Here is a 27998-nt window from a genome sequence, read left to right on the forward strand (position 1 = left end):
GACATCAGTATGAACAAGAAACTGAATACAGAAAGAAAAGGAATAAACACAGGACCATCCAGAAAATATATCCCCCACCCCCCGCCAAAAAAAAAAAGAAAAAAAAGATAAATATTTGTAATGATTATGTGCATACATATGTTTTGAGAAAGGTGAGTAACCAAGATTTAAATTTTGAGTTCCAAATGCTAACTGATTTTATACTACTGGTGTTAATCCTTAAAAATCAATACTGAATGCAATCAACAGTATATACCTTAAGTCACTGAAAGAATTCTCTGCTTTAACAAGGATAGGCTCCAAGGAGTAGAATTTATATTAAATCAGGTTAATGACAACAAGAATCATACTTCCAATACTGTCTCACCAAAATGTAAATAAAAGCACAGTCTCAAAAAATCTTTTTTTTTTTCTCTGTTTTCTCTTTCCCTTCTATAGCAAGGCATACCAAGACTCCTACCATTCCTTCATCTTTGACTTTTATTTTCCTGGTCTTGTAGCTTTCAAGCTGCGTTCCTGCATAGTTCAGACACACCAGCTGAGGGAAAGAAAAGGAAAAACAGATGAAGAAAATTTGAATCAAAATGAAATCATGCAGATAACCCTTGAAATACGGTACTGTGAAAAAAAAAGTACATTCCTAAGGTTCTCTTCTGTGAGTGCCACCCAGTAGGAAATAAAAAATAACTACCACCACCACTGGTAGGAAATAAAATAATCTGCACCACATTAATTTTAGTCTTAAATATGGAGATTAAATAAGATCTGCTCATACAACTTGCATGCAAACCTGGATAAATCTTAGTAACTGAGTTGTCTATTTTCATGTATTATAAGCAAATATTTCCATGTGTTTTCCTTAATCTGACCTTTCGTTAATGACTGTCACATGAAAAAGGGAGATTTCCTCAACCCTTAGTGATTTATTTGTCTCAGTGTCCCAAGAAAGCCGAGACCCTTCTGCCTGACCAGTCTGTCAGCATCCTATTATGGAGACCCTTCACCACACAGTCCTGCGGGATCAGAGGGTGGTTCAACTGTCCTTTTCAGAAGGCTGAGCTGAAAGCTTAAGGGAGACCCCCTCAGCAGGTCTTCCTATCTTATTTGAGAGTGTTCCCGCTGCTGGCAACTGCTCGCGCCTGTTAAGGACTCACTTCAAAAGTTTACAGAATAACACTCTTTATTAATATAGATTATGACAGGTTAAGGTTTGAAGATTGTCTGTGATAGTATCTGACTGCAAAAACATATTTAAAGGAATACACAGACAAGCTCTATCCCAATAAAAGTATTCAGTGCATGTAGAGCACAGTTCTTACCCAATAGGCATCCCAATGGGAGAGAAGACAGGTTCAGGCCACCAGCTGATCCCAGCAGTTATGATTGAGTCTTCCCTCACTTTTCCCCTATTCTGGACTTACTTTTAAATTATTTCTTTATGTTTAGCTGGAGCTTGAGTGACTCTAGTCATATATTCCTTTGTTACTGATTGGTGTAAAATTTTCTCACTTCACTTTTAAAGATACAGTCAAAAAAATGTAGAGCACATGCCCAATGGGAGGTGGTCGTATCTTGGAGGCAGGTAACTCTGGGATGGTGGTGTGCGTTAATATTACAATTAAGCTTTTATGAACCAAGTTCATCCAAGGAGAGAGATTTCACCACAGTTGTTGGCTCAGCAGCAGGATATCTTCTCCTCTCTCCCTTGATTGACAGGTGCTATGCGATTTATCAGCTGCAAAGTAACATCAAGTTCCCCTCTCTGCAGGGAGTTCCACAGAGCCTGCCTGCGGGTGTCTCCACTCCGCCCCACTCTCCGTTCCATCCCCCTGAGCAAGTGCTGACTGTTGTGTGGAGAATCATCATGGAGCTGCCAACTGCATTCCATCCAGGGAGCAACAGCTGCATTTGACCCTATAATTTCCATACCATCATAACTTCTGTTAAGATGTTAATAGAACATCTCAGTTTTCTTTAATTTTTGCCCCCAGCTACCTTCCCACAGTAGCCAAATATCAAAGCATACTCATATCATAATCTCTAAAAATACAATAATCACTCTAGAGACATCCAACAAAACCCAGTCTCAGCCTTATGCAAACAAAAGCTAACCCAAGTAGTTAGACTGTGATTTAATGTTATTTCCATGTATCTGAAATACAGCTTTTCAGAATGATTTTGCTTAGGAACCTAAGAGCAGAAAGTGAAAACTTCCCAGATTTTGCCACAGCTATCTGCTAAATTTTTCAAAACTAGAGGTTTAAAACACAGAAGGTTTTTAAACACAGAAGTAAAACTCAGAACATCTGGGTGCCCAGTGACCCAGACAAACCTAAATCTCCAGGCCCTCAATAGATTTCTGCTAAAGATGTTTGCTTTAAAAAGAAAACTGAAACAAAGGAACTATTTTAAAGCATTTTTATGTGTCCACTCTGAAAAAGAAGAAAATCTTATAGCTATATTCACATCCTTTTGCATATCAATCATAATCTGTAATGATGGCAGTCCTAGTGATAACAATTGCACTGACATCTGAATAGCTTAATAAGAAAAGGCAATTTTATATTGCCAGAGTACACAGGTTTCTTTTTTTTAAAAGATGAATTATAAATTTGGAATTACTGTAATTTTTTTGAAAACTGTAGACATTTGACAGATGTGTTACTAAAGAGTGTAATGTTGGGGTTTGGAGCTGTACAAAAGAGAAATGAAAATAGAGCACAAAATTGGAGTGAGCTACATTCTGACAGAAAACAGAGAAGCAGCTGCAACAAATCAGTAGTGTGTTATGCTATCATCTATATACAGCTTTCCAGGACACTGAGGCAGAGAAAGAGAAGTGTTAATTTATTCTTTTACTTTATGTTCAACGTATTCATTTCCATTTGTCAGTGTATGGCCTGCATTTCCTTCTATATTTTTTTTGCATTTTGTTGCTAGATACAGTTATTGACATTGATTCAGGGCTACAGTTTACAGCTATTTAGCTTACTTTGTTATTGGGTGAAAAATACTTAAATATAAACAACGTCAAGGTAACAATATGTATTATTATAATAATTACTCTGGTGTTTGGTAATTTGACATGCAGTAATAAACCATTTTGCATTGATGTAATGCTGTACAAAGCACTGGAGATATCACTGTAAATTGACACATGCTAAATTACCCAAAACTGTGGTACTAATGTGCATCTGCCTCCACTGAAAATAAACAAAAAGGAAATGGGCACAGAAAAGGAGTGTACACTTCCCTTGTTAAAGAGTTTAAGTAAATAACTGAGCATAAAAAAACTAGTGAGGCTAAAGCAAAGGACAAAAGCTGTTCTAATTAATTATTGCATTCTTTCATATTAGAGAAAAAGCACAGCTGTTGAAAGGAGTAACTTTGAAAGGAAGAATAAAATTGCATTGGACTACATCAGATTTGACTTTGATTTCTGCTGGTATTGAATATGCAGAAGGCTGACAGCCTGAAATAATGTTTATCAAGGTAAAGTCATGTTCCACTACCTGGAGGTCAAGGAATAGCAAACCTATTCCTGTCCCTTAGCTTCTCCTCTTAGTTAAGTTTTTTTTAAAGATTTATAGACTCTTATGTTTTGCCACATTTGTCCATATGCATATTTGTAACTCACACCCACCCCTCAAAAAATACTGTTTTGATAGAACATTGATTCCATAAGAATATGGAATGCTGTCCCCCCTTATTCATGAAATAGTTCATAGCTGGGAAGAAGGACTCCACATTGACAAGACAGTGGGCTTCCACAACTAGTTCAGAAGTACTAAGACCTTAAGAACCTTAAAGTTAGTGCTGTATCTTCAAGGTTATCCTTATTTTTATTATCTGAAGTTGAAAATCTGCCAGGACAAGCTTGGTGAAAGATGATGAATATCAGAAGCAATTAAAAAAAATAAAACTAATCTTTCTACTCTAGCCTTCGTCAATCATTCATAACCACTTCAGTTTTTCCCAGCTTTCTGCTTTACAGCAGCACATCCCAGAAAGGCATGTCTTGTGTCTTGATAAAACAGGAGGTCCTGCAGATGAAATCAGAGAGCAATGGTGCCAAAAGTGCTTACTGATGTGCAATCTTCCAGCTCAGAAAAAATATTTATTTCTTTCCTGACAATTGCATTCATTCACAATACAACAAATCATAGTCCCTTCTGAACACCAATTTCTGCTAAATAATGTTCCTTCATCATTTAAGCCTTGGGCCCTTTGTTGCCTCAGGCAAGCTAGGGTATGAGACTTCTTATTTCCCTTTTACTAATTTGTTTCTGGTTAACATTTTAAAGTAGAGAAAACATATTTGTCTCAAGCTTTCTCAACATTTTTTCAACTCTTATGTCACCTTTCATGTGTTAGGGTTTTTTTAATCTTTTTTCTTGATGTTTTGATTCATTCCCTATTGTTTCAATGTATTTTTAAATATTTCTGTTTCCGCTTTAAGTTTATATTACTCTAGTATTTATCTTGCCATATTTTCCTACCTAATTCTCTTCCTTTTTTTCCTGTATGGTTTTCTTTCAGTCTCCTCTCTGCTCCTGTTAGCTTTCCACATCAATCACCTTTTCCCTTCTATATTTTTGTCAGTTCCTGACTTAAATACACAATGCTCAAAATATCCCCTACCTACCATTAACCTCTCAAACTCATGTCTGTTCCCTCTATGCACACACCTGTGTGCACATCCATGTGCACACCCACACACACGTATAGAAATACAGATTCTTTGGAAGCCAAGGCACAGTCACTGTTTATGTCTACAAAACAATTCACCTTCCCCACATAGACTTTCCATCACATGTATCTTTCCTCCTCCAAAGTATAAAAAGGACATGCAGAGAGGAGAAGCAAATGCTTTGTTCTTTTTCTGGAAAGGCAAAATCATTAACTCTGTTTTTCATCTTCTTTTGTGGGTTGGTGTTCGACTAAGAGCATATGGTTTAGTTACAACTGAATAATTAGGGAAAAGAGGTATATTGTCAGACTGCCTACATTGCCTACTTATTGGGAGTGAGTAAAGTGGAGACATTTTAGAGAACAGTAAGATATCATGACCGAAATAGAGGCAGCTGCTACTTCAGAAAAAGGCTTTATGTCTTATTCCCCGAGTTCATGCCTGTTTGCACTCCACTATCCTGCCATCGCATGCCCTATATGCCATTAAGTTCAGCACTTCTATATCCAACGCAGCCAGTCTGCAATTCAGTCACTCGAGACTGCTGCCCAGAAGACCAATAATAGCAACACTGCAAAGTGACTGCCTGTCTTTGTTCCGGAATTTCCCTCATCACTACCATTTTAGAAAGACTTCCATGAAGAGGCAACATTTTTTTGCCCATAGAAGTGTCCTCACTTTTGTTTGCATGATTAATTTGAGGTAAATAAGTTCCTTGAGTACTTCTCTACAATCAGTTTTGGAGGCTTGCAATAAACTGAGATACGTGCCTCCAATCACCTTAGCAGAGTCATTTATTTTGACAAAGTGTAGTAGAAGTTATACTGATGAAAGAGAGTGAACCATGTTAAAACTGGACAATCTGGTCTTAGCTGTGACAGGTTTCAGCCTATCATGCAGAATAAAAAGAATTCGAGGTAAAAAGAGATCTATTTTTCCTTCCCACTTTGGAGATGTCCAATTGATCTTCCAGCTAGGGAAAATATATAGAAGAAAAGTACACTGTCAATTATAGTGGCATTTATCTCTGTCAATTCTAAACATATTTGGCATGCATTGCTACAAACAGCTGTGCAAGATCAATCCCTTCATCCAGGAATCCCAGGCCAACTAAGGAATCTTGTCGATGGATGAAGGGGTTTTCTTTTTTTCTTACAGTAGAATGTTGTGTAATTATATTGGGTCTTCAATAACTTCTATGTGTATGTTTTAGAAGACTGAAGAGAAATAGTATATTTCTATGACACTGCTTCAGCACAAAATACTTGTTTCTTAGTGTTTCTTTAGCTGTAATATAATCTGTTCTTGAGAACTTACTTTCAGCTAATAGTTCCCTAACAACAAATCACCTACATTACAGAAAAGGTTTTGCAGAATATAAGAAAAAAGAAGTTTCTGATTTTATATAAGTACAAAAGAACATCACAATCTCTATTCTAATTAAAATCATGTGCCTCCTGCCTCTGAGGTATAAAATTTTAGTCAGTCTGATTCCTAACCCACATTTGTAGAGGTGACTTGGGAATTCAGATGCTTGAATTTCATATCTTTAACGTGAAAGGATCTGATTGTTAGAAACTGTTCTGAAAGTTTTCACTGAAAAGCAGCTTTTTAGCAATAGAAACAAAGAAAATTTTCAGGTTTGTTAAAGGTTAAGAACTAGAGGCATCAAATGAAACTAGCAAGAAGTCACCAAAAAAATGAAGTGGTTCTTAACAATGCTGTAGTTTAGCAAAACTAATTCTTAACTTAAAAGATTTTTGTGGGTCGTTAAGTTTACATTTATATAGGTCCAAAAAAAACCACTAGGCAAGTTCAAGGAAGTAAATGCCGGGAAACTGTGATATAAAAATGACATCTTTAGCCATCTAAGCAACAAATTGCTAAAACTGTGCAGAGTATTCCAGAAAAAAAAATATTGCTATTTGACTTCTTATAATCATTCCTAAGCATAAGATATTTGATTTTGCCCCAGTCACACATTAATGAGCTAGAAATATATTTTATATGGTCTTTCTCATCATTTTCTAACATCAATCACCTTGTGAAATAGTTGTAATCTAAGAAAAGACATAAAATTACAGACAACACCTAATACTTAAAAAATTACAGAGTGAACAGAAGGCAAAATATTCAGAAGTTTTCATAAATTAATATTTAGCACAGGTGAGGAAAGGAAAATAGCTCTGTTCACACGTACACATATTTAAACTGAAAGAGGGTAGGTTCTCACAGCCAATGTGGCTAGGACCTTTTTGAAAACTGGCTAGAGTTTGGAGTTGTTTAAAAAAGAAATCATCTCTATGTCTCCCCCAAAGTGTGGGCTGCCTTTGGCCTTGGAATTTGTGGGCTGATGAGTCTTACTGTTCATCCTTTCCATTTATGGGCTTTAATAAGATGAAGGTTGACAGATTCTCATATGCCTATGACACTTCATATTAAAGACAAGAATTACTATCAGCTTTCTGCATCACAGTTTAACATTGTCATCTTCTTGGGTGAAGCTTTTATATATGGATGCTAAATTTTACCTGGGTGGAGTGGAGGACTTGTTCTGCCTGAAAAAAAATAAATCAGCCAAAGCAAGATGCAGTTTATTGAGAGGGATGAATTACCGCAGTGAAGTATCTGCTGAAACCATGTATGTATATCCCACTCAGCCAATTTCCATCAAGACAAGTGGTCTTGATGACACCAAAATCTCTGTGGTCCCTGCTGTTGTGGTGTTCTAAGGAACAAAATAACTTCAGTCTAATTAAGATCTCCTGACTCTAGTAATAGGAACCACAAAGGCCTGTGATATAAGAGAGACTGAATTAGGTGACATAATCCCTTTCACCTTAAACTCAACGGAATTATAAAAGCTTTACAAACTCCAGTTAACAGTGGTGTGTATCAATAGCCTGTGTTCTGAGACAGGGATACCTGATATCATATTAGTTCTGCAATGTCAGCTTTACTGAGTTTGAACTGTAGAAGCTTGCCTTTGATACTCTGGCCTTGTTTTAAATAGCATCAGAGAAAATTTGTAAAAGACTGTAGACGAACTAGTGAAACAGCGAAACAGCTCAAATTCAATAAAATAATAATAATAATTTTTTAAAATTACCTTTTTTATTCTTTTAGAGGATTGATCTTGGCATAGTGTTTAGATTTGGAAGCTGTATATAATAGCTTCAGGCCATGTGGGTAACTGAGAAATTTTTTTTAGCTTTTCTTATAGTTTCTACTGTGACAAATTAGAAAGCAGGAAATAGGTATTATCTGCTTAATTCACAGAAATGCAGAGAAACACAGTGAAGCCTTTGGAGCTGAATCTCTTTTAAATGCATGTCACGTGACTATTCAGTTAGATATGCAAATTTAGGGCATCTGTTATTTTTAGATTGATCTTTATTTGAGATGAAGGCATAGATCACAAGACAAGCATATCATAATATCAGACCTTTTATAATATACTGCAGGTAGTTATGTTTGTTTTCTACTCCTCTTGGCAGTTTGCTTTCTTTCTATAGGGAAAATAAAATCTATATTCTCTTAGTTTTGTCATTCCCACAAGCTTTGATAAAGTGTTTCATCACTGAGGCTTTACAAATAACCCTTTGCACTTCAAAAGGACATTTTGACACTGTAATACCAAACCTACACAATATCCAGCATCTCAGAATTAGTTGTATATTGCAGATAAATGCAGCTGAAAGATCTGGAAAGTCAAACAGATTCAATATAATTCTGTATTTCTCAAGTACCTAGTTGTGTCTGTAATATATTCAGGCCAGTGAGAGAATGGGAAGAATTGCTACCCTGTTTCAGATACTATTTCAAAGCAGATTATTTGCTAGTTCCTTTAGGTGTATTTTTAGAACAAAATTTTGAGTATTACTCCTGAAACTCTTACAGAGAAAAAAATGAAATGCACTGGGGGAAGGGCATTAAACAAAGGTCAAAAGAAAGTAATTACTGACCACTAAGAGAATTCTTGGTTAGTAAAAAGGAGACTGATTTAAAGTTCTGCAAATCTCCTGATATACATTTTGGAACATTAATAAACCGTAAAAGTAGATGTCACTTGCCAGGAGTCCTGAACTTGAGCTGAAATTTCTCCACTTCCAAGAAGACCTTTATATCCTTTTTCTCACTTTTCCTGACTTCTCCCCTCCCACAACTCCAAAAGGATGTACACAACAGTCTTATGCAGTGAGTAGTTTTATCTTCCTGGGTGAGGATAAACTGCTCTCCAGATTTTCTCCAAAGTAGTTCTTTTCAGGTGGATTCTCTGGGAATAGCTGTTAGACATTGCTCACAACTATCCATTCAAAATTATCAGTGGGCTGTTTAGCCTCTGTACACCTTAGTTACACAATAATGGATAAAAGAAGATAAAAGTACTTTTTTTTTTCTCCTTCCCACAAGAAGAAAATTTGAGCTCAGTTTTGTCATTCTTTAGTACTCTCTGTTCTGCTGTTACTGCAAGGGATTAAAAATCCCTGTAGCACTCCTTTTTTCCTCAGCTATATCACTTGGCACAATGTTCTCCCTACAAACACTACCTTATCTATGCTTAAACCAGCTCAGCTACAGTGATATTGTTAAAAGTTTAAAATACAATATAGGACAGCCAGGTTTCTCTAGAGCAGGGTTTGGATGTTGACAACAGTACAGAGAACTGTATTTCAATGACTCAAGTTTCCCAAGTTTAAGAGAGGGGTACCTGTCTCACTGATATTTAGCTTGGTTAAAGAATTTATTTGTGGGTCCCAGTGGTAAAGTTAGTCTTCTTTGTCATGAATCAGTCAAGGCTCTAAAGAAACTCAGCACCAGACCATAAAATCCAAGTAAATTTTAGTTTTAGATGCATAAAGTTCCCAAAACTTTAACTGTGACTAAGGCGAGTATTATATACATGCCCTGTGCATTGGAGTCTCTCATGCTTTCTCTACAGGATCCTGTGCAAATGAACGGTATTGCTGGAACGATTTGTTTCAATTAGGAAACTCTCTTTAATTCCTTCCTATGTTAAGAGACTGGTATTCTGGAAAAACAAATTACAGAAGAGATGTGATTTGCAACTGCAGTTATCTGTTAGTCAGGCAACAAGCTCATCAATGATAAAAAGCAAACAGGAAAAAAAAAAGGAGAAGTGAGCAGATGAGTAGCTTCTTGAAGAACAATAAAGGAACAGCAGGGAAGTTTCTAATTAGTAGCAGACTGCAGTGAGTTCTAAGACTCACTGAATAACGGGAAAGACTTCTAAAACATATATATTGGAAGGGTATCGGACACCTATAGGTGTTTCTTATGAGTACTTTGCACAGTTCTATTTTCTAATCAAATTACAAAGTACCTTTGAAATATTAATATGCACTACTAATTAGAATCCTTAAAGGTGACTGAAAGTACGACTTTAAAAATTTTATTAATAAAAACATTGAAAGCAGAAATCATTGCAATTATATCAGTCACATTATTCCTTTACTTCCACTTTTTATATATAATCATGGCATAACTTTAACGAAAAATGCATGGGTTTATCAGATGAGCTCATTAAAACTAATTTGAGATTATATTTAATCTAAACAATGAAAAATGACAGCTTTGCTTCAGTCTCTGTATTTTTCAGCAACTGCCAAGAATTCTTTTTCCAGTATGAAGTGGGGCAGGGGTGGGGGGGAAGGAAAAGAAAAACCGAAAACAAAATCAGAAAGATTCTGAATGTGAGCACGTTAAGCCTTTGTAAGCAATTTGAAAGCACTCTTTAGAAAACCTGAAGTGAATAACCTGAGCACCTGAGGACACCAACCAATGGAGACAGTATCTGTTGCTTTTAAGTGACCCATCTAAATTCAGTAAAATGCATCTAATAGAAGCAGACTGATATTCCAAAACACGCATTTGAGTAGCCATAATGAAAAACATAAACATTTAAAGCCAGGAGTGACATATTGCCTCCTAGGAACTGGCCGGCACTTAACAAAGCTAGCATTAAATTTTATAAGGAAATTTCCAGTTATGAAAGAAGAGTGGAAAGTGGGAACCATGTATTTTGTCAAGAGATATGGAACTTGTTCAACATCTCTAATGACAAAGAAAGCAAAAATTCCACTAAATTGAGCATTATGTGGATTGTTCAGATTTGATTTCAAAGTTACCTTGTTGGGTAAATTCTGAGTTCAAACTATTCAAGACAAAAACTGTCCTTGAAATCAGCAGGTGAGTAGGTAGAAGGACATGTCCTACAGACAGAAGTTTCTGCTTCGTGAGAATCCCAGAAAGCATGGAATTCAGCTGGAGCCAAAAACTGAAAGAATTTTTTTGACAATTTAAATATAACTTTGCAGCCTTCCAGGTCCTGAAGGAAGCCTACAAGAAAGATGGAGAGGGACTTTTTACAAGAGTGTATAGTGACAGGACAAGGGGGAATGGATTCAAACTGAAAAAGGTCAGGTTTAGATTAGATATTAGGAAAAAAATTCTTTCCTGGAACAAGTTGCCCAGAGAAGCTGTGGATGCCCCATCCCTGGCAGTGTTCAAGGCCAGGTTGGACGGGGCTCTGAGCAACCTGGTCTCATGGAAGGTGTGTCTGCCCATGGCAATCCCCCATTGGAACCAGGTGATCTTTAAGGTCCCTTCCAACCTAAACCATTCTATGATTCTGTGATAACTTCCTTAACTATCTATAATCTCTCCCGCTAAAGGTTTGAAATTCACAATGCTAAATCAATACAATGAAGATGTATTGACTTCTCTTGAATTATTTTTTCCAGTGTATTGCAGACAGGATTTCTGTGCTGCATCTCACAGACCAGCATCCAAAACAAGCAATTTCACAACTACAAAGAGTTTAATGATTAATAAAAAGGAACTAGAGAAGGTCCTGCAAGTATTAAAACAGCCCTGAAACAATGAAATGTTGTAAAGTGACCTTTGCACAATAAGAACTCAAAAATAGTTAAGATTTTGGTACACTATATCAACAAGGGACTGAGTGACTGTGAGAGACTGGTTTAGCATCTCAATGGATTATTTGATTATTGGGTCAAATCAATCAACTTGTGTGTGTCGGGGCAGGGGTCATGTCAGAGTCCTCATGGTAAGGCCTTCCACGGAAGGCAAGTGGCCTGCATCGGAAGCCATGTGGCAGAGCCTGTCAATCAAAAGGTCTGCCTGGTAGCTCACCCACACCACACCCCCTGGATCCTCTGGTTGGCTACAGCAACCCTCACTCTGGCCTGGAGGGCACTGAGTGCTCAGTTGAGCCAGATATCCTGCCTAGGAGGGATGGCCACAGTAGCCAAGGCACATAAATAGAGGAGAACAAGGGCTCTATTTTGCCTTTTCGACAGGACCTGCAATCACCATGTGAAGTTCTGGATTTCCATAAGACCTTTCAGCACTAGCTATGCAATTCTCTTATTCTAACCTCTTTCTTTACTCCTTCTTTCTTTTCTTAATCTCTTCCTTTCTTTACTTTTTCCCTGATCTCTTGTGGGTATTTTACTAAGTTGTATGGGATTGGTGTTTGGTGGGTACTTTAGTGAAATGCTGCTGCTTCTCCTTGGTTGTGTGTTACTCCTGTGAACCTTTTGTCAAAATGTCTATCGTCTCACTAAATTAGAAAAGTGTCTTGGGAAAAAGTGCGTGGCTTTTTCTCTTTATGTGAACACAAGGTATTAAAGAACTAAAGGCTCTGCAAAAGTCCATTGGGAACTCTTGGATTCTTAAATAAAAGTAAAATGGCTGGGTGGCTTGTTGTTTTGATCCGGGGCTTTACAGTGACATATTACTCTCTTTGCTTGTCTAAACTTGGATGGGGTGGGGGGGAGCTTCACAGACTACATGGAAAAACTATTGTAGTGGAATAAAAAGGAAAATTGCAGCTCTTTTTCTTTGCTGGCAAAATAGATTTGAATAAGGTGTAACGTGCATACCAGCTACAGTACAATGATGAGAATATCAAGATGAATGTTTTCAGAGTGTTCTTTCTTCTCCCTTAACCTATCTATACAGAGTTAGAACCCTATTGAATTCAGGCTGGTCCTCATAGGCTAGGTGATTTTTCTATGCATCCCAAACAGCAAAGCTGATGCTTTGCTGTACAATATACAGCAGTTTATCATCCCTTGAGTAAAAAATGGCTCAGTCTGAAATAACATCACTCATAAAAGCAGATAAAAGCATTGGTATCAACTAATATGGAATAAGTAAAATTTTTCAATAAAAGGATTCCCCTTATTTCTTCTGAATCATCTGCTTTGTGAATTCTTTCATTCATAAAACTAGGCACTTAAATGCTCTAGACAAAACTATTTAAGTGTATAATAAAAATAATGATTTTCAGTTTTCATGAATCTACTGTCCATGTCTAAAAGCAACAAAGTCATCCTATTCTTTCACTTCAGAAAAGTTAATTTCTTTGAAACACTGTGATAGGGCAGGGAGGAAAAAGAGGGAGAGGAAGCAAAGGGTTCTTATGTTTTTTTTATTTCCCAATCAATATGTATACATATTTATTATTTCACTACCACCACCAAAATAAAAATATTAAGAATTTCTTTTATGACCCATAGAGGACATCTGCCAACAGCAAAATGATTCTCAGAAATTCTAAAGTCTAAAAGTCTAAAATTTTACGAACTAAGAAGCTTGGTGGCTAATTCTTTGTATTTCAGTGATATGAGACATGGAGAATGACACAAAATGTGTCTGACAGAAACCGTTTCTCTCCAGAAATAAGAAGTTTATAGAGCATGACATGCATGACCATGCCATTGATGAAAGGAAGATCTTCGTACTGATGAACCTAGGATACAGCATTGGAAAAGTTTAATGGCCATTTCAGTTTATGCAGCTATCAAACATTATACATGTAATGTTTATTATGACCAATAAAACCTATTTCCAGTCCGTTGCAAAGGGACTCTATTGAATGGTCAGTTTCCTAATGTCATCATCTTTGCTGCCATTGTGTAAAATCTAATGATAATTCCATTGCAGAGCATAGAAATGCTGAATGTAGATCAGATTAGCTGGGTCAATTTAAATGTTGTTACTGGGTTGATTATATTGGCTAAGGCACCATTGATTTAAAATAAATTCCCATATTGTTTCATTATCCTGTAGATGATGAGATTAGCTGAGTTGGGTAGAGCATAGCACTAATAATGCCAAGGTTGAGGGTTTTGAACCCTGTATGGGCCTTTCGCTTAGGAGTTGTACTTGAGGATAATTGTGAGTCCCTTCCAACTCAGAATATTCTCTGATTCTGTGAAACATGAACAGCTTCATGTACAGATTTATTCTTCAGATCTAAACAGATTCACAGGATGGCTTCTAATTCTGTGATATATCAATTTTAATAAAGACTAAAAAACTCTGTGTAAACCATATGTAGAGAATTAATCACAGGTTTATGAAGTTGTCACAGTGTGGGAAAACCGAAAACAAAAGAACATTACAAATATGAAATCTAAAAGGATTCCACCTTGTATAGTTCAGTCAATGACTGGTTTAGATTTCAGTTGGAGCGTATACAATACAGAAAGAGCAGTAAGGTTTTTCCTTTTTAATTGAAAGAGATTATTGCAAAGTTTCAGGTCAAAAAAATCATTTTTACACCAAATTTTGGGGAAGGGGGTTTCCTTCATTTTATTTCTTAGTCTGACCATCTACCAGAGGAAGACACTTCTCAATTACACGAGGCCAAGGGTTAAAAATAAATAAAATCAGAACATAGAGTATTTTTACAGAGGTAAATTCAGGCGGAAACCGTTGTTTCCTAAAAACTCTAAATTTCACATTAAATTAGATATCCAATATAATGCGCTAATGCTTGCTAAGTCAATGAAGGGATCTCTCTGAAGTAAGTATTTGGCATAGGTTTACTTGTTCTAAAAAACCCAGTTTGAAATTTTTTTCCCCTGCACTAAGGTGAAAGAAAAGGTGTTGAACGAGGGAGGGGGAGGGCGATTCACACACACAAAAGAACTAGCCAGCAGACCCACATTCCAAGCTAATGGCCCCCAGAAGACTGGGGGGGGGGGGGGGGGGGGTAAGGTTTTTTCCTTTCTCCTCGGGGAAACGGCATCGGCACTTTACTTTTGCCCTGACTCAGGGAGAGTGTGTGGGAAGAGAAGAGTTCCGGGGTTCATTTTGTTTTTAGCTGGGTCATCTGGCTGCCTTTGGCCCCGATCTGCCTTTGGCCCCTATCTGCCTTTGTTCTCCCACACCCTGTTCTGCCCGCAGCCCAGACCTGCTCAGATTTTATCACAGAAAGCCAGGGCCATCTGCAGAGGAACCTTTGAGGAAGAGGCCGCCCCTTCCCTCCTCCGTTCCCGTGTTGGCAGCGACTCATATGCACTGACAAAGGGAGGTAATCCCAGCCAGATCCAGCCACTGACAGCATGAGTCCATAGGAAAAACCCTTTTTTCCCCTTTTTCCCTTCCTCTTCTCGGTGGGGGGGAATCTCCATTTCGGCTTCTCCCGCACACCGGGGCACCCACGCGGTGACCGCCGGAGCTCAACAGCGCCCCCTGCTGGCCAACACCCAGCAACTGCAGGCTCCGCTCCTCCAGTGATCCAACACCATCCCCTGCTGATCGTGGTTAGAATTGCACCAAAAGGTAAAAAAGTACTGAACTGTTTTTGGAGGGAACCTTGGGTACAGGATTGTTGTTTAGCTTTTTTTTTGTATTCTTTTGTTGTTCTGCCTATACACCTATATCCTTTAATAAAGGGCTGTTATCTTTTCTTTCTCACTATTTCCTCAACTGGAGCCTCTTAATTTCGGATTTACAATTCCTTAGAGGGAGGAGCTTGGTCTTTCTCATAACTCATCCTCCTTAGCAAACACTTCAGTCTCATTAAATTGAGACAGTATTACATACTAAGACTGGCAGAATTCTATCAGTTGCTGATAAGATATAGAGACATTTCTCAAGATATGAAGCACAACTATAAAACATGACCTATGAAGTTAATTTGCAGATAAAAACTACGTTGAAAGTCTTCATTTACATTGCAAGGTCTAGCTGTTGGCATCTAGGGAAGGACTGAATCACAGTTTAATACACAACTGATTAATTGATGATCACATTTTCCATAAACCCAAATTAGGCCCTTCTGAAATGTATATCTGGAAAAGTACTCTGATTAGATACTGGTATTATTTACTGGTTACACAGTAAATATTTGACATTAATTACTTTCCTTGTGTCTTTTGAAATCATTATTGATTTTAATAGTGTGTATTTTGTTTGGTTTTTGATAACACCAAAGTAATATTAGTCTGTACATCCTATTTCATGAACCTTGTATTTACAGCCTATCCCTCTTTGAATTTTAGTGATGTTAAGTCATGGTAATAGAACTGTCTGTTCTCAAGTCTAGACTTTGGGTTGTTCTGTTTCTTTTACTGTTAAATATGCCCAAGGTTATTAAAGAGTTATGGGCTTCATCTTTTCATTAATTATTACTATTCTGTAAACATCGTATATCTAAGTATTATTACATATTTATCAATAATTAATAGAACACTCTAAACTTTTCTTCAGTGGAAGGTGCAAGTAATCAAACTCCTGCGAACAACAGAGGCAAGTATGCATTTGTTGTGATATCTGGATTATTAGATCTAGTGATTTTTAAACACCTAGTTACATGTCAAAGTGGAATATTCCAATATATCAATACCAATTTTGGTATTATCTTCAATATTTTAAAAAAATCTTATCAGCCTCAGGAACACTTTTCTTATTAGCACCCCTTATGGGTACTCCTGGTCTATCTGAGAAAACATTGATTAAAGTCCCCAGAACCGCATCATTATGTCATTACAAATTAACTTTGAATTCATCTGCTGTATCATCTTGAAAATTCTCCCAGTTTCTAAGAAACAAAATAATTCATATAGAAAAGCCAGCTTAACAAAACTGAATCGCTCCATTATAACAGATACATTCATCTTTTGGCTCCTCATCTGCTCTATCTCTATCTATAAACAACATTTTGTTTATAAATTCACTGGAGTGGAAACTATCATTTACTATATAACTATATAACTATATAACTATATAACTATATAACTATATAACTATATAACATAAGTTTTGATTACTTGAGGATCTCTAGGTGTCTCACCAACATAACTAGTACATACAGAAGAAATGAGACCTAAGTAGGAGCACAATAACAGGTAATGTAGAAACTTCCCTACTGATGTCAAAATAGTGCATGATCTCTTTAACACAGACATCTGAAATATAATGATTTGGAGTGAAATTATGGCTCCAATGAAGTCCATGTTTTGTTTTTTTTTTTACCATCTTATTTTGGTAACAGTGTAACTTTAAGAATATTTGTGTATAAAATTAACTTTAGAAAATGGCATATATTTTTGTTTTCCTCTGTTCTGCAATGGGTCTATTATTGTATTTACAAGTCCAATATGACAGAGCGTTCTTGTTTTCATCCTTGGTTTCATACAAGAGCTATTTCTTTTTTCTTTCAAGGTTATGAATCTGATAGCTGTGTGTCAGTTTTGTAGACTTGATAGATATATTCAGTTAAGGGAGGAGATCAAAGGGAAAGCTGGTGGGCCTGAAAGTTTTGGCTGTGACAGGATGAACTCATCACCAAGCATTGTGCTGACAAGTGTTGCTGTCAGGGCACAGCAAGAACCAGCTGCTTTCTTAGGGCTGGGGAGCCAAGAGCTGAGGGGGACCCCCAAGTTGGCTATGCCCTCACAAATGGGGCACCATCCACAGGGTCTGAACACAGTATGTAGAGCACAGTGATGGTAAGAGGGCCCGTCATCAGCAGTGAACCAGGTCCAGAGAAAGTCCTGTCAGGAGCTGTTGGTGATGGGGCCAGAGACAGGGCTGAAGACAGCTCTACCCTTCAGACAAAGATTGAGCTGGGCTTGTGGGCGTTTTCAGGTGAGGCTGGTCAATAAGCCCATTCAGGCTTGTGAGTGAAATCAGGCCTCACAAAGAGCTGCTTCCTTTTAATTCTTTTCTTTAGTTTCTTTTTTTCCTTCCTTTTTCTATCAACAGCAGACCTAACAAGATGAATACAGCTTGCCTCATTTCGTTTGTGAATGGCATCCTGTGTAAACATCTATGAATAATACTTAAGAGTGTTGCAGTCCAAAATTTGGATACCAGCAGAAAAGGAAATGCTGAGTTTAAACAGAAAGCCTTGGGCCACAGGGGCCGAGGAAAAACCCACCATCTAAAAGACCAGACAAGATCCATTGACATTCATTCATGTGGACTGTCCTGTCACCCCCAGTAGGATATGGAGAGACTCTGCTGTGATGCTATCAGTTCATGCAAAAGCCCCATTGTTTTCTTCCCACCCTGTGTAATCCTTATTTTGGGAAAAGCTGACCATCCTTCCTTGGTGTAATCCTGATTGCTGGAACTGTCAATCCTTTTTCCCCCAAATATAAATACTGGATCGGAGAAATGTAAATCCCTTTTTCCCCTTATGTCGCCCCTCCTACTGGAAATGCTAATGGGTTGCGGAATACCCTAGTTGGCATAAACTGGTCTCCTTATTAGCATATTAAGCCCCCGAGACCCTTAAATAAGCGTTTCGCATGTTCGATAAACTATTCCAATTTCTACCTCCATATCTGGGATCGTCTAGCTTTATTGGACCCATTACAAAGAGGATAAAATGCTGAAAGTCTTCTTCATACTTAAGGGAAATACAATTAAATTGTCTTTAATTTGTATCTATTGGATATGCTGAGTTCTTGAGCAGCCTCTTATGGAATGTTTTCATACACAGAGCTCCATCTGCCTGAATCTACAAATCAGTAGACAAATTAAACAAATAAGAGACTCTTTTTGCTTTCATATCTTTGGACTTTTACACTTACAAATGCTAATTTACTTGCACAGCCACACATCACAAAGAAAATTTCTTGATACTACTGAAGAGAGAGAAAGTTTTTTCAGTGGAGCTGTGATTTCATACTTACTTGTTTGCTATTCTAACAGGTTTATGTGCGGATGTCGAGGATGCGTTTGGAAAGAGTGATCAACACCTCCCCTGGGAGCTGAAATAAAAGTAAAACAGTAACAGAGACTTTTGCATTTCAAAGAAGGTTCTTGAGACCGAGTTAGTTACAGAGAAAAATAAAACTGACTCTTTCCTTATTCTTTTACCTAGCTTAATACAATGCTTGTAAGACTCATGTTTTTCTTATTTATACTCCCTGTATTTGTCAGTCAGATTTCCTCAGTCATTAACCCTTCTTTTGCTATTCTGTAATTTATTTTGTTAATTCATTTTACAAGAGAGCATGCAAGGATTCTTGCTTCTCTGTTCAAGTGCAGCATAGTGCTTTATGCTAACCTTCACAAGTCATGCTGAACTTGTCAGTGATATTTATCATCCAAGTTTAAAAGGTTATGTATACATTTTCCAGTTGGACACGTCATTCATTAGTTTGTTTTTTTTTTACTGATTTCTCAGCATGTAGTGATATGGGATTTGTGATCCATATGGTTTACATTTCAGAGCTGATCAGGTCAAAAAAAGATCAGTAGAAGCTGTTCAGTCACTTTGATTGATTTATCAGTTCTAATGACATCATTAGAGTGAAATGTTTTCAAGAATGCCACATAATCATAATCAAACAATCTTGCCTCAACATATGATAGTTCATTGAACTGAAAAGTGACACATAGAAAAGGAATGGAACCATTTAATTTTATCATCATGTTATTAAAAATATGAATTGAAAATCAGGTACTTAGTTATTCAATTTATCAATTGGAAAAAAAATAAATATTATGTTCTTAGCCTGTGAATTTGAAAACAACATATTGGTTTTGTCTTAATAAAACAAATACATACCAGTAAAGCTGGATTAAAGCCAAAATGTGACAGTGCTTTTCAGTGACATTTAAGAACTTATTAACTAAAAGAAAGCTTCTTCTAAAAGAAACTGGGTACTTCACAACATATATCTCATTAACTTTCAATGGGTTTTTTTGAAAATGAGGTGTCTAATTTATCACTTTTATAAGCAGTAGTAATGGAATACTATCCAGCATTTTCATATATCTCAACCCCAATACATGAACATCATAAAGGCACATTCATAAATCATCAATTTCTACGTTGATTTTTTGTTCTATTTAATTGCAGCTGAGATTGACCTCAGCACTTCTAAAATTGCAGCCTATTTTTACCTACATCTCTGGATTTCGAAAGGAAGCTTAAAAATAGGCATTCCAAGTAGACAACACTGGTTTCATTTATGTAATTTAATAGTTTGTCATCACCAAATATTGTAATAATATTCCTTTCATTTTGCCCTTGATTAAGCAGATAATTCATACCAACTGTTGAAGAAAATACTGGGAAGCAGAATGTGCATGCTACTAATATTTTGGATTCAAGTAGATTTTAGGTCAAAGGGAGGACAAAAATATAATTGAAACCAAAATTGTTCATTTCTTTCCCTTCCTTAAGGACTCTTCCTTTGCTTATTTAGGTGAGTTAGTGCTATCCGTAAGAATCTTTCTGGTATACAGAAATCTCACAAATTTATGTGGAAAACTACTCACTGAAGTCATTCTATGGACAATAATAGAAAAGTCCAAAACATCACTATACACAAAAAAAAGTCAAATAATTACAAATATCCACAAATACAAATAAAATTATTGCAAATACCCATGGAAAATAAAACTTCTGTTTGTATAGGAAAGACTGACAAATATACTGAGCAATTTATGTTTGGGACGAAAAGATCAAAAATCCTTGTGAGACACCACTTTTACCATAGGAGTCATTCATCCCAAGAGAATTTTGAATGCATTAGGTTGTATGACTGAAATGGTATTTATATATCTTCTCTTTAAGGTGTTTAAAATATAGTTTAGCTAATTACACTTTTTCCTTGCTGGACAGTTCCTTATCATTTATGGATGTTGACTCCCACAGTTTTGAAATCTAGAAATACCACCAAAACTATAACTGATCCTATTCTTCATTTCAACAGGTTTTTTTACAGATAATGTGCAGAACATCAAAAAAGCTCCACTGTAGATATAGGAAAACCTCAGCCTATTATTCATGGAATTCTATCTGGGAATGTTCAAATATTATATAATTTAAAAAGCAACAAATGTGGAACTGAATTCTTTTTTCTTGTAATTAAGAAAAGTGTCACGGATATATGAGGATCACCAGTTATATCAAACACAAACTGGAAAACTCCTACTATTTTCCCTGGGTATAAATTCTCTTCTTGAATTTCCCCATGCCACCACACATAGTGGTGTGTGGTCCAGCTGCCGCCAAGGGACCAGCCACAGAGAGCGAACAGGGGGAGTGATGGGAGATGGCCTTATTGCGGGAGGTCCCGTGGGAGTTTGGAGGGGATAAGAACAGTTGGCAGGACAGGGACAGGCTCTCTTTGTTCCGGCACGGCAATCAAGAATGAGCAGCCACCTCTTGGGACCGTGGTCACTGTCGTCTTGCTCTCCCTGCCACGGGACCCAGCCAGCCTCCTACCACTGCCTGCCATGCCTTGCTACATAGCATTTGTGTTGCCCTGCACGCCCATCGCCGGTGTTGCGCTGCATATCAGTGGCACCCTCACTGCTGCCACAGAACCTGGGGGAATTCATTCCCTTTGTGTGTGGTGAGCGTCGCTGCCCACGTACAGGTCTCCAAAGCTGTTGGCACAGCTGCAGCCAAGAAGAAACTGCTGCCTCTCCTTATTCTGGGATGGTAGCTGAGTTGATGAGCCCCTATGCTCCTGCCTGTGGCTTTGCTCCACATACCAGCGCTTTCACTACCAGCCACCACCCTCCCGTGTTTCTCTGCTGCCGACTGCTGGACCAGGGTGTCCCATCCTGCTCACCAGACACCAGGACTGTGCTGTTTTTAGACCACTGGTGCTTTCTGCCATTTTTTGTCTGCGCTGCCTAGGCACCCACCTCTGTCATCACTACAGCCAGTTGGAAAGAACTGGGAACCTCCTTTGTGCACCTCTCCATGTGTCATCTGCCTGGCACGGTGGTGATTCCACTCCAACTCCATTGTAACTCCGTGACTGTGCTGGGACTGCATTGTTGCCTCAGTGACACAGAAGTGAAAAGAGTGATTTCTGGGTGACATTTTTCTCTGTTATTGTGTGGATGTTGCTTTTGTTCTGTTTTGTTCCTTGTTTTTAGTAAACTGTTATCTTTTTTCTATACGTTGCTCGAAAGTCTCAGATTTTCAAATTGACAATAAGTCTGGGAGCTAGGGGTCTCTATTTCATTGGAGGTACTACCTCCTAGTGTACATTGTCTTTAACCCAAGACACCCTGCGAAGGACAAAAATTTCACTTGTGACTTAAGGTCTTTAGTACATAATAAAGACATGGTTATAGAATAGAAACAGTTGGAAGGGACACACAAGGATCACCTAGTGCAACTGGTTATAATGGTCAGAAATCTCTCTTTTCAAAGAGCAAACTTATAAATACCTTATAAACTAATAAAAACCATGGAGAATCAGAAAATCTACAGGACAACCAGTAGAAATTTATCTTTCTCTCAAGATTTTTGGTTGTAAGAAATTCTAATTACCATAAAAAGTATCTTCAAAGACTCTATGTATTGTAACAGGACTTTGGGAAGCTGATAGAACCTTGCTCCAGAGAGTAAGTCTAATAGATGGAGAGAAGTTGCAGGCTTGAAGGTCTACTAAAAAAAAATGAAATATTTTTAGACTTCACACTAATTCATTATACACAGGGTATAGCAAGAAAATTTGTGCACCGTATTTAAATGTATATATACTTTTTCAAAATTACTGCTTCCTGAGCCTCACTGTTAAAGGTTCATTTACTAGAGTTCTAGCTCAGTTGACTGAGTCTCTGAATTTAGAGCCAAGTGCATTACCTGAGTGACAGCAGATCGAGCCTGCATAAATAAGTGAGGAGTTATCACTGTAAAGAGTGCAATAGCTAATAGTTCCAATCCTTATTTTTAAATTAAGTGTATACACACCCTCCTCCAGAATCACCAACCAGATTAAAAAATGCAGTCTAAATGCACCGGTGTGAATTGACCCTGACTAGACACCAGATGCCCACCAAAGCCATTCTCTCACTCCCCTCCTCAGCTGGACAAGGGAGCAAAAGTAAAACAAAAGGTCTGTGGCTCAAGATAAGGGCAGGAAGAGATCAGTCACCACTTACCATCAGAGGAAAACCAGTCCACACTTGGGGAAATTAGTTTGATTTATTACCAATCAGATCAGGATAATGAGAATATAAAAGCAAATCTCAAAATCACCTTTTATCTGTATGGCACCACTCAGGATTGCATATGCTGTGCCTCGTGGTATAGATCCCACACCTGGCAGTGGATCACAAAATACTTCACCTATAATAAAGCTCCACTAAACCACATGTGGTTATATTACATTTCTATTATAACTTATGCAATACCCATACAACATGCCAGACCTCTGAAGGGAGAATTTAAGCCATTTCTTAGACTATTACATTATAAAATTATTCTAATAGTGTAAGGTTTCATTCAGCTCTTTACTTTAGTCCCTAATACACAACATACATAACTGTTCATGTTTTTGGTGTACTCAATTACCAATTTTGTTACTCAGAAAGCCCTGGTTGTTACGTTCAATAAGCAGTCACATAACTGCCTTTGATGGGTCTAGATAAGAAATTAAAAATAATGGTGAAAGGATATAAAAAATGATGTATAGGCTGAACCTAGTTCTGATTTCAATTTCATTGACTGTATACTAATTTAACTGCACGGACTTAATAAACATATTATGATTTACACTGCTGCCACTCGCCTATATTTCAAACACAGATCATAATTCTATAATTCAGTGCTACCTAATCCCTTAAGGCAACAATGAAAGTCCTCTTTTTTTTTAAAAATAGTATATATTTTTTAAAAAAGTGTATATATATAGATATATAATATATACATACAGACAGACATACAAATGAAAAATTATGTACAATATCTATAAATAAAAAAAAGCTGCTCAGGTATTATGCAGTCTCTCAATAAAAAAGAATGGTTAAGGATAATAACTTTCTTTGTTAGCATGTTAATTTACCTGTTTTGTGTAAAGAGGAGAAAAAATCAAGAGTAAATTTAAAAAATGAAATCAAGGAAGAACAATACTTTATGGGCATTCTTGCAGTAAAAGCAATTAAAACACAACTGTTTCAGAAAAAAATATGAACAGAGATTTAAGCACCAAAAGTTTTTGTTCTTATGTTAAATATGCTGGCTTGTATTTATACTACTCATATCAACATATATTATGACACGTTGTTGTGGTTTATGAGTGATATTCCCCAATTTAATTTTCCCACTGAAACACTCCAAACCATGTGCCGCTTTCTCACTCCTCACTTCCCTTTCCCCTTCCCCTGCAGTGGGGTGGAGAGGAGAACTGGAGGCACAGAAGGTAAAGATTACGGGTTGAGATAAGAACAATTTACTGGAAACAGCAATGAAATAAGAAACAAACTAACAGCAGCAGTACCAATTCTATACAAGAAAAGAGGTGAACGACTCACACGTTGCTCACCCTGCAGAAACCCCCCAAAATACCCAACCACTCCCTCTGCCACGCTACGTGACCTGGAAGAGAGCCCTTCCCTCATCCCCAGAAAATGTCATGAGGTGGTAGAGAATAACCTTCATGTCCTTGTCATGCCCTCTCCTGACTACTGCAAAAATTAACCCTGTCCTTCCATTGAAGATACTTAATTTCCCCCTGAAAAGTCCACTTGTAAGACAATTAGTATTTCTTTGCTAAGTACAATGCAGTTTGATTTCCAACAAGAAAACTTCCCTGTATAAATTTTGAGCTACCTCTACTCTGAGGTCACTACTAATAATGAAAAAGAAAAGCTTAAAACAGCCCCTATGGAAAAGCATAGCCCTCTTCTAAAGAATCAATGAAAAATTTCAAACTAAATTTTAGGTTTGTGATTTCATCAGTCCTGCCTGGGTACTTCCTATAATAATACTGCACCAAGATCCACTTTTAATTGTCACAAATTTTTCATGTAATAAAACTCTATGATTGCAAAAGCAAATATATGGATATTAACTAAAATATCTTCATTTGTGACATTTACTGCTGATCTGGCTATTTTAAGCCCATACTCCAGGTTATCCAGTTGGTTTGTTTTTCCAATGTGAAAATCTTCAGACAGAGAGGCATGTGGTGCAACAAACACTGGAACCTCTTTCAAACGGTGTCATAGGTTTACTTGTTCTAAAAATCCAAGCAGAAATTTTCCTTTCCCCTGTCCCACTGTAAGAGAAGGAGGTTGAACGAGGAGGGGGAAGGGGTAATTAACTATACAAAAGAACTAGCTGGCAGACCTGCATTCCCAGCTAATAGCCCTTCCAGAAAAACTGCAGAGAGGGGGAAGGAGTTTTTCTCCTCTTCTCCTTGCAAATGGGGGACACTTCATTTTCTGCCATAACGGAGGCGGGGGGGGGGGGGGTATTGGAAAAACTTTGAGGCCATTTTTGCTCTCGATCTGGTCATCTAGCTGCTCTTCGGCCTCGGCTTGTCTGCGCACTGCCCTGTCTCCAGCCCAAATCTGGGGGAGTACTGACCGCAGCCAGTCGCAGACAATGTGAGTTTTGCAGGAAAGAAACCGCCCTTCTCTTCCCTTCTCCCCTTCCCCTCCTCGGTGAGGGGGAGATCTCCATTTCGGTTTCTCCTGTGCACTGGGGCTCCCACGCGGCGACCGCCAAAGCCCAACAGCGCTCCCTGCTGACCAACACAGAGCACTGCAGGCTCTGCTCCTCCAGTGATCCAACACTACCCCCTTCCAACCGTGATTAGAATCGTGCAAGAGGACAGAGAAGAGAAGTATCAAAATGTTTCTTTTTTTTTTTTTTTGAAGGCGACTTTTGGGTACAGGATTATTGTTTAGTTGTTTTTGCGTTCTTTTGCTGTTTTTTGCCAATATACATACATCCTCTAATAAAGGGTTGTTATTTCTTTCTTTTTTCCATACTTCCTCGATTGGAGCCTCTTAATTTCAGATTTACAATTGCTGAGACAGAGGAGTTTGGTCTACCTCATAACTCATCCTCCTTAGCAAAACACTTCAGTCTCCTTAAACTGAGACAAATGGAAACACAGAACTCTACTATAGCCACTGCAGCAGTTCAGTCACATTATTTTAATCACTCTGCAGCATTTACAGTTGTCAGGAAAAGGATTGCTTCCATTGGTTCCATCTGGCCAGCTGCTTGTCATCTTAATGGACATGCATTCCAGGTCTTCTTACGCCCATGGTCATGCTCGAATTCATCCGCCCAAGTGGAATACTTAACAAGAGCAATTTTTAAAAAAAAACATAGTTGAATGAACCATCAGACTTGGTCTTCAGGGTTAATAGCTATTTACCTAATTAAAATGCTTAGAAAACATTTTTCAGGCTTTCTATGGCTATTAGCTTTTTGTTTTGGTTTGGTTTCCCCTTTTTTGCCCTCCATTAGTTATTTTTCCATCATCAAGAATGATTTTTGTTTTACAATAGTGAAGGGAGTAAATTAAGGTGTGGACCTAACTATCATCCTCTCAAAACTTATAGAAGGACCTAACTCTGGGATAGAGATCTCTCATGTAGAGTTACAGCAAAGGTACAGCTCAGTGAAGCTCAGTGGTACTGCCTTCCCTTTTGGGAAACTGCATCATCCCTCAAAACTTTGTCAAAAATATAACAGAATATAGACATATCCATCTGGTTTTAAGGTTTTTTTCTAGGTTTAGAAGACTGAGGGGAGGGACATTTGTGATTAAAAATTTTTTGGCACCCCAAACAGGAAGTTTGGTGCTTGTTGTCCTAAAGCTGTGTTATCCCTGTAAAGTCTAGTAATTTATGCATATTTCATACATGTGCATGCCTAATAATTTAGAGAAATTCATAGATTAAGAGAACACAGAAAAGTCTAGCCTAAATAAACATTGATTTAGAGGACAAAAATCAGACAAAAAAGAAAGAAAGAAAAAAAAAACAGAAAAAGAACAAGAAAAGGAAAAAAAAAAGAGTAAAAGACAGCTGTAATGACCTACTTTCATAATTTGCAAGTGAAGTGATAACTGAAAAATAATTGTTTTAAAATATCTATACCTCAATGGTAGGTAGTTGATTCATGCAACTGTGAATGAGACTGCAATAGTGAATCACATTCCAGGATCCAGCTACCAGTAAATCAGATATCTTAGAAATATTTGTCTCATGTTTCTGTTTTACACATGTACATACCCACATAGCAGTTTTAGCTTCAGTAGATACTTTGGAAATGAATTTTAATGGAGCTTCATAAAACAAACATTTGCACTAATTTAAATGACATTAATGTATTTTTATCGATCCCATTTGCCATTGCTTTGGTTCTACAAATTTTCTCTCTGCACTCACATTCCTAAGATTAATAAAATTAATATTTTTTGAAAATTGCAGTGTCCCTGTAATTACTTTAGATACAAATTGCACACATTTTATTGCCTTCATTAAGCCTGTAGTCATATGTGGCTCAGAGGATTAGTAATTAGGTGATTAATGGACAGTTTACTCTACTTTTCCAGTCTGCCTTCCAATTTTTTTTTTTGCCATCCGCTCATAGTTTCTGGAAGCAGTTGTAGCCTTTTCATGCTGACATATCTCTTCTTCCCTGGCTGAAGAAATCACCTACATGGAGTTTCAGAAAACAAACAGTCATATAAATCAGCACAGAATTACACAGAAATTAGTTTACTTCATTGAAAACCTTTCTTTCTAACTAAATGTTGCTGCATGTAGTAATGAAAACTGTGATCCTGCAAATCATAATATGGTTATTGACAATTAATTAAGGACAAGAACTCTTTTATTCCCTACAATATTAACAGTCTAGATTCCCAGCAGATAGCCCACAAGCTCTTAAATTTGCCAGTAGTTTTGAGAAAGGAATGTAATGAAATTTAGGAAACCAGAAATAGGCAAAACAGCAAATTGCAAATTCTGCTTGTGCTCTTCCAGTAACCCAGGGAGCCAAAACCTGCCTGAGCTTTTGCTTTGCATTGCTCAGCGCCGCATGTGCTAGTTATGCTGGGCATCCAATGCTGCAGATATGGCAGCGGCATCCCTGCTTCTGTTGCCTTGGAAGTGACAGCAGCTCCACAGAGGCTTTTTGTTGTTATTAAACAGCACCATACCTCTTGCTGTGGTCTGCAGCATCCCCTACAGAGCTCATAAAAAGTGATATTGTATACCTTTACTATCCTAACCA

The 27998-nt window shown here is 37.5% G+C and overlaps 2 long non-coding RNA genes across 4 annotated transcripts in view; both read right to left on the reverse strand.

Moving 5' to 3' along the window:
• Positions 1–9: 9 nt before the first annotated feature.
• LOC120324448 lies at positions 10–22401 on the reverse strand. The gene is made up of 3 exons (XR_005565770.1): positions 22287–22401; positions 18673–18750; positions 10–538 (listed from the first exon to the last, which is right to left on the reverse strand). It is a non-coding gene; the product is annotated as an uncharacterized LOC120324448 (long non-coding RNA).
• Positions 22402–26780: 4379 nt separating this feature from the next.
• LOC120324447 overlaps positions 26781–27998 on the reverse strand; it is a 28618-nt gene continuing 27400 nt past the window's right edge. For all 3 annotated transcript variants that reach the window (XR_005565769.1, XR_005565768.1, XR_005565767.1), the window contains one exon: positions 26781–27418. This is a non-coding gene — a long non-coding RNA (uncharacterized LOC120324447). The remainder of the gene's footprint in view (positions 27419–27998) is intronic.

Source organism: Pipra filicauda, unplaced genomic scaffold (assembly GCF_003945595.2).
Source record: "Pipra filicauda isolate LSUMZ 115617 unplaced genomic scaffold, ASM394559v2 scaffold538_size336133_pilon, whole genome shotgun sequence".
NCBI classification, from domain to species: Eukaryota; Metazoa; Chordata; class Aves; order Passeriformes; family Pipridae; genus Pipra; species Pipra filicauda.